Source organism: Anabrus simplex, chromosome 2, assembly GCF_040414725.1.
Source record: "Anabrus simplex isolate iqAnaSimp1 chromosome 2, ASM4041472v1, whole genome shotgun sequence".
NCBI lineage: Eukaryota > Metazoa > Arthropoda > Insecta > Orthoptera > Tettigoniidae > Anabrus > Anabrus simplex.
Window position 1 is genome coordinate 859517989 of NC_090266.1, and position 12263 is coordinate 859530251.

The following is a 12263-nucleotide window of genomic DNA, read 5'->3' on the forward strand; positions in this document are numbered from 1 at the left end:
GTGACTATACACAGCTCCTTATGGTACGGCCTAGAGGTGCTCCCACAAGATGGTGGCTGCTCTGATGAAGAAAGCTAGCTTTACATCGTGCAGGTATCTTTACAGCACTAAACCTCATACCTTTGAAATGTGGTGGCGGGTAATTTGAAAAATTCTACGTGCTTTTTCTTAACAGCAGCTATCTTTAAACAATAGCGGCTATACATAAGCTGTTAAGGCCTCCTCTTATGTCAAGACATAGCTCTATCGAACAAGTTTAAACCTGCAATGGGATAGCTAGAGTAAGCACGTGCTGCAGTAATGACGTCATTATGCATGTTTAGACTTGCAAAACACAAAAGAAACATAACAAGACTAGAATCGAGCACTGCACTCTATGCCGTTAACTTTATCATGTGATCGGAACATTGATTGAAGTGTTTAGAACACTAAATAAGTGATCAAGACTAAAATAGAACACTGTACTCGATACAGCATGTGTTTAGAACATGTCAGGGGATACCTTTGTTCTAAGAAGATTAAATTACCGCACTTTCCTTGTAGGGCTAATAGGCTGAAGGGCTAATGGGCAAAAGGGCAAAAGGGCTAAAGGGCTAAAGGTCTAAAGGGCTAATGGGCAAAGGGCTAAAGGGCTAATGGGCTAATGAGCTAGGGTGCCTCTCCTCTCTTTATCCGGGCTTGAGACCGGCTCTACAACTAGAGGCGGAGTTAACACCCTATGGAAGGGAGAATGTTGGGAAATAATCTATACGAATATAGCTACTCGATCGACTATATACTACAGATGGATGACTTAGGTGAGGGTAAGCGCTTACTTAATAATACCTACACGTCGTAATTCATGCTCTATTTCAAAAATATCCTCTTTGTACTGTGTGTAACCAGCATCATGATAGGCTCTTTGCTGTTGTAAACGTTTTACGAGTACGTTGAGGTCTTTACAGTATCTTATACCTACATAGGGAAACAGAGGCTCGTTGTGAACTTTGAGTCTATATGCAGATAGTTGATGTGTGGGGACTTGTTTTGATGTAATACGTGCTTCAGCAGTAGCGTTTCTAGGTACAAACTTAACTTGTTTCGATAGCGATGAAGCGTTGAAATTTCCTTCTTCTTTACCTTGTATCTCTTCTTGAGATGTTTGCACTGCGACAGAACGTGTAGTAGGCTTAGGAAATGAAGTAAAATCATCAAGCTGTAATGGCAATGAAACATTAAGATTTTCTTCTTCTTCTACTTTCCCTTTACTACTGTTTTGATCAACATCATTATCCTTATTATCATAATCATGATCTTGCATCTCTTTACCTTGGAGTTTGTGATTAGTAACAGAACTTGTAACAGGCCTAGACAACAAGGAAGTATTAAAAATATTCCGCAGAGGTGTACTTTTTAAACATAAATCAGTTTTCGCTTGAATATGCTTGAGCTCTTTGTATTTTGTTCCCGATGAAACTACATTACACGCGGCTACATGACGTTGAGCGTTGTATGCGTTCTTGAACTCTCTTCTACAATGTTTGCATTGAAAAATTGTCCTACATGATATCTCATGACGTCTCTTGTGATAGCTTCGAGAAAATGCTTTTCCACACTCTTCACAAATATACCTAGAAATAAGTTTTTCAATGACGGACTTTTATCTTCTGCTAACAGATTCTTCTTTAAATCTACTTGACACTTGTTACTCTGTACTTCGATGATGCGAACAGCTTAGCGATTAACAGTAAACTAACACAAAAGCGTATAACCAAGGTAGCAACAGTAAGGTTTAAGCCCATCAAGATGGCAAGAGTGAGGTTAGCAATGTTCTGTTGTTGGATTTTAAATTCCGCACTATAACATGCGTAAGGTGGCAGCCTTAAGGTTTACCGCCGTCAAGATGGCAGCAGTGAGGTTAGCGACGCTGTAATGTCCTTTAAAGTGAGGTTATGGTCCGTCAAGACGACAGCTGTCAAAAAAGCACGTGGCTTTGTTTACTAAACAAGAGCACGGGGCTGTGACGTCACTGTCACGCAATCAATCCTTAGCTCTACGTCGTTAAGAGCAGCATTAGGATTAGCTATGTTTAGAAATCTTGGGAACAGAGCAGCAGTATGAATTGCCATGTTTCAAAGCGTGTACATATCACCTATCGATTTTACATGCATCGACCATCGTACTAAACTTCTTCAGCTAGATCGTGCTGATATCTTAGCATAACCTAGACGTATGAAGTTACAGTACAAAGAATAGCCATGTTTCAAAGCGTGTACATATTACCTATCGATTTCGCATGCATCGACTCTCGTACAAAACTTCTTCCGCTGGATTGTGCTGCTTCTTAGCATAACCTATACGCATGACCTTAAAGTACAAAGAATAGCCATGTTTCAAAGCGTGTACACATTACCTATCGATTTTGCATGCAACAAATATCGTACTAAACTTCTTCCGCTAGATTGTGCTGGTATCTTAGTATAACATATACACATGAACTTAAAGTACAAAGAATAGCCATGTTTCAAAGCGTGTACACATTACTTATTGATTTTGCCTGCATCGAATCTCGTACCAAATTTCTTCCGCTAGATTGTGCTTCTATCGTAGCATAACCTATACCCATAAAATTAAAGTACAATGAATAGGCATGTTTCAAAGCGTGTACACATTACCTATCGATTTTGCATGCATCGACTCTCGTACTAAACTTCCTCCGCTAGATTGTGCTCCTACCTTAGCATAACCTATACGCATGACCTTAAAGTACAAAGAATAGCCATGTTTCAAAGCGTGTACACATTACCTATCGATTTTGCATGCACAAAATATCGTACTAAACTTCTTCCGCTAGATTGTGCTGCTATCTTAGCATAACCTATGCGCATGAACTTAAAGTACAAAGAATATCCATGTTTCAAAGCGTGTACACATCACCTATCAATGATGCATGCATCGACTCTCGTACTAAACCTCTTACCGAGCTCGAATGCTGCAGTCGCTTAATTGCGGCCACTATCCAGTATTCGGGAGATAGTAGGTTCGAACCCCACTATCGGCAGCCCTGAAAACGGTTTTCCGTGGTTTCCCCTTTTCACACCAGGCAAATGCTGGGGGTGCGGCTTAATTAAGGCCACGGCCGATTCCTTCCCACTCCTAGACCTATCCTGTCCCATCGTCGCCATAAGACCTATCTGAGTCGGTGCGAAGTAAAGCAACTAGCAAAAAAAACTAAACTTCTTCAGCTTGATTGTGCTGCTATCTCAGCATAACTAATACGCATGAACTTAAAGTACAAAGAATAGCCATGTTTCAAAGCGTGTACACATTACCTAATGATTTTGCATGAAACGACTATCATACTAAACTATTTCCACTAGATTGTGCTAAAACCGTGTAAGTGTGCTGCTAACTTAGCATAACCTATCGATTTTACATGCATCGACTATCGTACTAGGCTTCTTCCGCTAGAGCATGCAGCAATCGCTTTTGTGTATCCCTAACCCATGTGTACGAACTTAAAGCACAAAGAAGAGCTATGTTCCAAAGCGTGTACACATCACCTATCGATAATGTATGCATCGACTATCGTACTAAACTTCTTCTGCTAGAGCGTGCGACTATCGCTTGTGTGTGCACGAACTTGATGCATAAAGAATAGCAATGTATAAAAATCTTGTAAAGATAGCAGCAGCATTAAGTATAGCTATGTTTAAATGCGTGTACACATCATGTATCTATGATGCACGCAGTACTAAACTTATTCCACTAGAGTGTACAAAGTTCGCATGTGTTTGTGCTGCTATCTTAGCATAGCCTATGTGCATGAACTTAAAGTACAAAGAATAGCGATGTTTAAAAATCTTGTGAACATAGCAGCGGTAAGAATAGCAAGGTTTGATAATGCATGCATCTTCTACTAGAGCTTGTGAACATCGCTTATACCTACTGCTATCTTAACATAACCTATGTACACGAACTTAAAGTATAAAGAATGGTTATCTGTAAAAAATCTTGTGAACAAAGCAGAGTGTCAATTACGTAGGTGTAGACATTGAAATTTGCATGCTGACGCTGCATACCACGTGACCGTGACGTCACAGCCCCGTGCTCTTGTTTAGTAAACAGAGCCACGTGCTTTTTTGACAGCTGTCGTCTTGACGGACCATAACCTCACTTTAAAGGACATTACAGCGTCGCTAACCTCACTGCTGCCATCTTGACGGCGGTAAACATGAAGGCTGCCACCTTATGCATGTTATAGTGCGGAATTTAAAATCCAACAACAGAACATTGCTAACCTCACTCTTGCCATCTTGATGGGCTTAAACCTTACTGTTGCTACCTTGGTTATACGCTTTTGTGTTAGTTTACTGTTAATCGCTAAGCTGTTCGCATCATCGAAGTACAGAGTAACAAGTGTCAAGTAGATTTAAAGAAGAATCTGTTTGCAGAAGATAAAAGTCCGTCATGGAAAAACATATTTCTAGGTATATTTGTGAAGAGTGTGGAAAAGCATTTTCTCGAAGCTATCACAAGAGACGTCATGAGATATCATGTAGGACAATTTTTCAATGCAAACATTGTAGAAGAGAATTCAAGAACGCATACAATGCTCAACGTCATGAAGCCGCGTGTAATGTAGTTTCATTGGGAACAAAATACAAAGAGCTCAACCATATTCAAGCGAACACTGATTTATGTTTAAAAAGTACACCTCTGCGAGAGATTTTTAATTCTTCCTTGTTGTCTAAGTCTGTTACAAGTTCTGTTACTAATCGCAAACTTCAAGGTAAAGAGATGGAGGATCATGATTATGATAATAAGGATAATGATGTTGATCAAAACAGTAGTAAAGGGAAAGTAGAAGAAGAAGAAAATCTTAATGTTTCATTGCCATTACAGCTTGATGATTTTACTTCATTTCCTAAGCCTACTACACGTTCTGTCGCAGTGCAAACATCTCAAGAAGAGATGCAAGGTAAAGAAGAAGGAAATTTCAACGCTTCATCGCTATCGAAACAAGTTTGTACCTAGAAACGCTACTGCTGAAGCACGTATTACATCAAAACAAGTCCCTACACATCAACTATCTGCATATAGACTCAAAGTTCACAACAAGCCTCTGTTACCCTATGTAGGTATAAGATACTGTAAAGACCTCAACGTACTCGTAAAACGTTTACAACAGCTAAGAGCCTATCATGATGCTGGTTACACACAGTACAAAGAGGATATTTTTGAAATAGAGCATGAATTACGACGTGTAGGTATTATTAAGTAAGCGCTTACCCTCACCTAAGTCATCCATCTGTAGTATATTGTCGATCGAGTAGCTATATTCGTATAGATTATTTCCCAACATTCTCCCTTCCATAGGGTGTTAACTCCGCCTCTAGTTGTAGAGCCGGTCTCAAGCCCGGATAAAGAGAGGAGAGGCACCCTAGCTCTTTAGCCCATTAGCCCTTTAGCCCTTTGCCCATTAGCCCTTTTGTCCATTAGCCCTTCAGCCTATTAGCCCTACAAGGAAAGTGCGGTAATCTAATCTTCTTAGAACAAAGGTATCCCCTGACATGTTCTAAACACATGCTGTATCGAGTACAGTGTTCTATTTTAGTCTTGATCACTTGTTTAGTGTTCTAAACACTTCAATCAATGTTCCGATCACATGATAAAGTTAACGGCATAGAGTGCAGTGTTCGATTCTAGTCTTGTTATGTTTCTTTTGTGTTTTGCAAGTCTAAACATGCATAATGACGTCATTACTGCAGCACGTGCTTACTCTAGCTATCCCATTGCAGGTTTAAACTTGTTCGATAGAGCTATGTCTTGACATAAGAGGAGGCCTTAACAGCTTATGTATAGCCGCTATTGTTTAAAGATAGCTGCTGTTAAGAAAAAGCACGTAGAATTTTTCAAATTACCCGCCACCACATTTCAAAGGTATGAGGTTTAGTGCTGTAAAGATACCTGCACGATGCAAAGCTAGCTTTCTTCATCAGAGCAGCCACCATCTAGTGTGAGCACCTCTAGGCCGTATCATAAGGAGCTGTGTATAGTCACCGTCTTGTCACTGCTACCTTGCGCAGGCACCCCTATGGCGTCTCATAACAGCAGCAGCCATCTTGCGCAAGCGCTCTTAAGCTGTCTCATAAGAAGCTATGTATAGCCGCCATCTTGTAGAATTAGATAGCTGCCAATGCCGAAGGGCCTAAGTAGGAATCGAACCGTCGATTTCACCATTAGACAATGTTTTTCTTATGCTATCATGTTCCTCACACTGCGAACCGAGGTATTGGGCAGAAAAAGTTCGTCCGTTTTGCTCTACGATGCGCCGTTTTCGAGATATTTAACATTTTATATTTAAGCCCCAAATTTAATGAATCGAACTAGCATGACACGTTAGCCTCTAAGCTAGCTTTCTTCATAAGAGCAGCAGCCATCTTGCGCAAGCACCCTTAAGGCGTCTCATAAGGAGTCGTGTATAGCCGCCATCTTGCGCAAGCATCCTTAGGACGTCTCTAGCCATCTTGTGCAAGGACCCTTAAGCCGCCTCATAAGAGCAACCGCCATCTTGCTCAAGCATCCCTAGGACGTCTCATAAGGAGCCTTGTGTAACCGCCATCTTGCGCAAGCATCCCAAGGGCGTCTCATAAGAACCTATGTATAGCGGCCATCTTGCATAAGCACCTTTAAGGAGTCATGTATAGCTACCATCTTGTGCAATTAGCGTCGAGAGATGGCTGCTGTAGAATTTTTCTTTTTAAATTATCCGCCACCATATTTCAAAGGTATGTACCTAAAGAGTATAGCACTGAGGTTTGCGATGTAAGATGGCGGATGACAGCTGTCAAAAAGCGCGTGAGTTTGTTTACTAAACAAGAGCACGTGGAATTTTTCAATTTGCCGCCACCACATTTCAAAGGTATCTAGCTAAAGATAGCAGCACGGTGCTCTCCTGATTAAAGATGGCGGATGACAGCTAAAAGAACTTTTCAAATTGCCCGCTACTACATGTCATAAAGAGGGCAGCACGGTGCTCTGTAGATTAAAGATGGCGGATGACAGCTGACGAAATTGCGCGCATGATAGCAGCACAGTGCTCTATTGATTAAAGATGGCGGATGACAGCTGTCAAAAAAGCACGTAGCTTTGTTTCCAAACAAGAACACATAGAATTTTTCAAATTGCCGCCACCACATTTCAAAGGTATCTACCTAAAAAGTGCAGCACTGAGGTTTGTGATGCAAGATGGCGGATGACAGCTGTCAGAAAAAGCACGTGAGTTTGTTTCCAAACAAGAGCACGTGGAATTTGCCGCCACCACAAAGAGGGCAGCACGGTGCTCTCTTGATTAAAGATGGCTGCTGTCACGTGGAATTGCCTGTCACCACATTTGAAAGGTATCTGGCTAAAGAGGGCAGCTCGGTGCTCAAAGATGGCTGCTGTCAAAAAGCATTTTTCAAATTATCCGCCACCACATTTCAGCTAAAGACAGCACTGTGCTCTATGGATTAAAGATGGCGGATGACAGCTGTCAAATAAGCATGTAGCAATGATTCCAAACAAGAGCACGTGGAATTTTTTGAATTGCCGCCACCACATTTCAACTAGAGCGTGCAGCACGATGCTCCCTTGATTAAAGATGGCGGATGGTAGCATTCAAAAAAGCACGTGGCTTTGTTTCCAAACTAGAGCGTGTGAAATTTTTCAAATTCCGCCACCACATAGAGCGCAGCCCTGTGCTCTCTTGATTAAAGATGGCTGCTGTCACGTGGAATTGCCTGTCACCAGAGTGCAGCACGGTGCTCTGTCGATTAAAGATGGCTGCTACCAAAAAGCATTTTTCAAATTATCCGCCACCACATTTCAATGGTAATTGGGTAAAGAGGGCAGCACTGTGCTCTGTTGATAAAAGGTGGCGGATGTCAGCTGTCAGAAAGCACGTGGATTTGTTTACCGATTCAAATCTCGCGCTAAGTACGTTAAGTTGGTACCACTAAGGTTTAGGCCCGTCAAGATGGTAACGCTGAAGTTAGTGATGCGTTGTTGTCGATGATAGCTGTCAAAAAGCACGTGGTTGTCAAAAAGCACGTGGTCGTCAAAAAGCACGTGGCTTTGTTTACAAATTCAAATCTCGCTCTAGTTAGGTTAAGTTGGTACTAGTGAGATTTAGGCCCGTCAAGATGGCTGCACTGAGGTTAGCGATGCGTTGTTGTCTGTCAAAAAGCACGTAGCTGTCAAAAAAACACGTGGATTTGTTTACAAATTCAAATCTCGCGCTAGTTAGGTTAAGTTGGTACTACTGAGGTTTTGGCCCGTCAAGATGGCAGCAGTGAGGTTAGCGATGCGTTGTTGTCTGTCAAAAAGCACGTGGATTTGTTTACAAATTCAAATCTCGCGCTAGTTATGTTAAGTTGGTACCACTGAGGTTTAGGCCCGTCAAGATGGCAGCTGTGAGGTTAGCGATGCGTTGTTGTCGATGACAGCTGTCAAAAAGCACGTGGCTTTGTTTACAAATTCAAATCTCGCGCCAAAATTAAATTTCCCGCCAAAATTCAAATTTCCCGCGGTAGGAGGAGGGAGTAGGAGGCCGTCGAATCCGCCTATTATACTACTCATAGCTACTGTCAATTGTCACCTTTTTATGAGGTTATGTCCATTGCTTCGGTTATCCACAAACTCTTCAAGTCTCTATGTCTCATACATCGGTCGATACTCCTGTGTCTTCCCTCGGTGTAGTATTCCCCCTTCCCATAAAGTTTTACTCTTCACTAGTTCCACCTCACTTAATATTCTACATCTTAAAGCCGGTCTCCTCTGATTAACATTTAACAACAACATGTTAAATGTTAAAAGTTTTAAATGTTAACTGGTGACGCCACCAACAAGTTAAATGTTAAATGTTGAATACTGTTTCATTGAACATTTTATCCACAGTTAATATATATGTTAAACTTGACTTTCTTTTTCTGTATACAGGTAGTGCATGATATCAATTTGTGGTAATACACTTAGGCGGTGTCTAGTATTTTCAAACAAGGACAATGGACTCAGATGAAGAGGATTACCGGGCGAGTTGGCTGTGGTTTTAGGGGCACGCGGCTGTTAGCTTGCATCCGGGAGATAGTGGGTTCGGATCCCACTGTCGGCAGCCCTGAAGATGGTTTTCCGTGATTTACCATTTTCACACCACGCAAATGCTGGGTCTGTACCTTAATTAAGCCCACGGACGCTTCCATCCTAATCCTAGGCCTTTCATATCCCATCGTCAGCATAAGACCTATCTGTGTCGGTGCGACGTAAAGCCACTAGCAAAAAGAAAAAAATGAAGAGGATTTGACCGTTCTTATTGCCACTGTTGCTTCTTGTTATGATTTAGAAATGCACTTTTATTAGGAGCATTTCCTCCCCTCATCCTGCCCATTGCCTCAAAAGCAAACCACTTTGAAATATAAACTTCGTCCGGTCCCGCCCCCGACTCTTCTGAAATTTTTACAATTCTCGACTGTACTGAGAGCTATTTTTTCGATGCACTCGCGGGAACAATTATAGATAATTTCGAATTCTTGGAAACTGTCGGCTTTCTTCGCTTTGTCTCTGTATTCCTTTGATGAGACATCCCACAAACAAGGCACATCTATTATATCATTAATTAAGTCCGGAGAAAACTCCCTGCTCCACTCCATTTCTGACTATAAATTTTAGTACCGGTATAGTGCAGAAATAACTGCATAGGTGCACGTACTGTATTTGTAGCTTATAACAAAGAGAATGAGCATTGCGGAGTGTGTAACTATAATCCTACTTCACGATAAGTACGTCGTTTGCGTTGTTTAGGCTATCTGTTGGACTGGAAACAGCACGGCAGTTGCCGAATCTTTGCCAACATCTCACGAACAACGAATTGTCTTGACATGCTTTCCACTTGGAGCGGAAAACACGCCAACATGTTAAATGTGTTAACAGTTTAACATGAGTTAACATGCAAAGTCAATTGGAAGACACAATCAAATTATACATGTCAATTGTAACATGTTAAATTTAACATGTTGGTGTTAAATGTTAATCAGTGGAGATCGGCCTTTAAAATGTTGATCAAGTCTTGTTGTCTCTTAACAAGTCGCTGAGGACGATCATTCTGGCGTGAAGGTTAGCACGTTGTGTCCTCGTGCGTTTCCTATGTATATAGCGAATAAGATAAGTAGTTTCTCACACTAAATTTTTTTATATGTTATGCTCTAACAGTGACCTATTCCCTTGTGTTTGAAAAAGTAGTTGAACACTTCTACTCTCTGCTTCCTTCCTACAGCAAGTGTTGTGAATAAAGCAATGTCGAAAACATAATCTGCGTATCGCTGTGTATCTGGGTTGTGCGAGTGTTACATTGTTCAATTTTTACAAGTATTTTATTGTTGGAAGTGCGCACAAATGTGCAGAGTACAACAAAAGAAATACCGGTATATAAATATTATTTCTGTTAATTCTAGTACTAACGAGACTGTATGTTCTTGGCTTCCATCATCATTTCTGCAAAAACAAGGTATACCGCAATCCGATGAAGACTTGCATACGCCAACTGTGTTAAAAAAGGTGGATCGTTACCACGTCGAACTGTGTACAAAGCAAACAAAGACCATTAGTGAATTTTTACAAGTATTGGAACTGGGTGACATAACAAGCCCATTAACTCTTGGAAGATAAGAAGTCCAACAACTAACCACGGACGTTGCTTACGAGATATACAAGGCCGGGATATAGCTACTAATTTGTCGCTGTAAAGGCGGCCCGACCGTGTTCACGGTTTGGCCGCTAGATGTCAGGTTTCCGTTCTGTTCTTGCCATACTTTAACGTTGTGATATGAGGAGTAATTGTGATGCTGTGTTGATTTTGTGCAATTTATTGTGAATATTGTTTCTGTCGGTGAATGTCTGTGAGGTTCAGGAGAAGGTGCATTGTTGTGTACCTCTGTGTATTTCGGATGACACTAAAAAATGAAAAATGACGTTCCATAGTTTCCCCTCCGAGTGCGGTTTAAGCAGCGGGGTGACACTTCATAGGGAGCGTCCGAAGCAGTTCTGAGATGGGCCAATCGATCTCCGCCAACTAATGAAAACTAAAATTCTCTTTTAGAGGGTTAATTTAGAAGGCAGAGGTTGGCATTACACATTCAGTTGCGTGGTACAGCAAATTCAAAACACAACACCGTTATCGTTGCGCGCGAAGGGACCTTGGTCGTACGGTATGTAATAGTGCTTGTTAGACGAAAATTTGTTGAGATTCTTTCGCATTGGACGAGATTTTTGATCCAGTTTTTTGAGAGTATGGTGTGAAATTATAATTATGCGCGTTCTTAGTGTGAAGAAATAGTATTATGATCACGAACGTACTTCACATTGAACTACCTAGCTGTTGCGAGTAAACGTCTGTGTGTTTGTGCTTCTTACCTGCTGTTTGGAATAAATAAATTCAAAATATAAACTATGTGCATTATGCTGTGTTTTACTTTCATCCTTTCCTTCTCGTGTTTTCCATTCCCATAAATAAAAGTCGTGGGAAGGGTTCAACGAACGAACGAAAGAATGAGGTTATGTTAGATCGTGATTTAGGCAAGTATGGGCGTTTTGGAGTTTTATATGAATTGCATTAACATCTTCAGTAATCAATGTTGCATTTGTCACTTAATAGATGTAAATTTACATTAAAATGCGAACGGTGAAACAACGATACAAGCTAGCGTTATAACAGTATTGCCAACATACAAATAGGGTAATTGCAATTTACTTTTCAAGTAAAAGACACGAGAGAAGCTTTAGATACAACTTTCCTACCGAAATACAATCATTATCTCTATCACAATTAAAATTTTAACAAAGTAACAACTATCATCATCGTGTTTACTACGAGGTACTATCGTGGAATTTATTTCCTTATGTTGGCAGCGAGAAAGTGGCCACTGTAGCTTCCATGACCTGTTTTCTCAGTCAACTTCATTATACAGGAGTGACGGATCTATTTCTCTTATATGATCCTTGGGTTTAAGGGAGAAATGGAGGTGAACTATTTCTAGGGAAGGTGATATATTAGGATCTCTTTAGGTACATAGCAATTCTTCTCATAAAACTGATTTCAGTGTAAGCACATCAATCAAACTTCCGTTTTCATTGTGTATCCTGTTCACCAACAGAAACATGTCAAACGCAGGATGCGTCCGGCTCTCAAAAATGATGTATTGCCATCAAAATTTAGTAAAAGTTCCTATTCAGATAACGATGAACATACC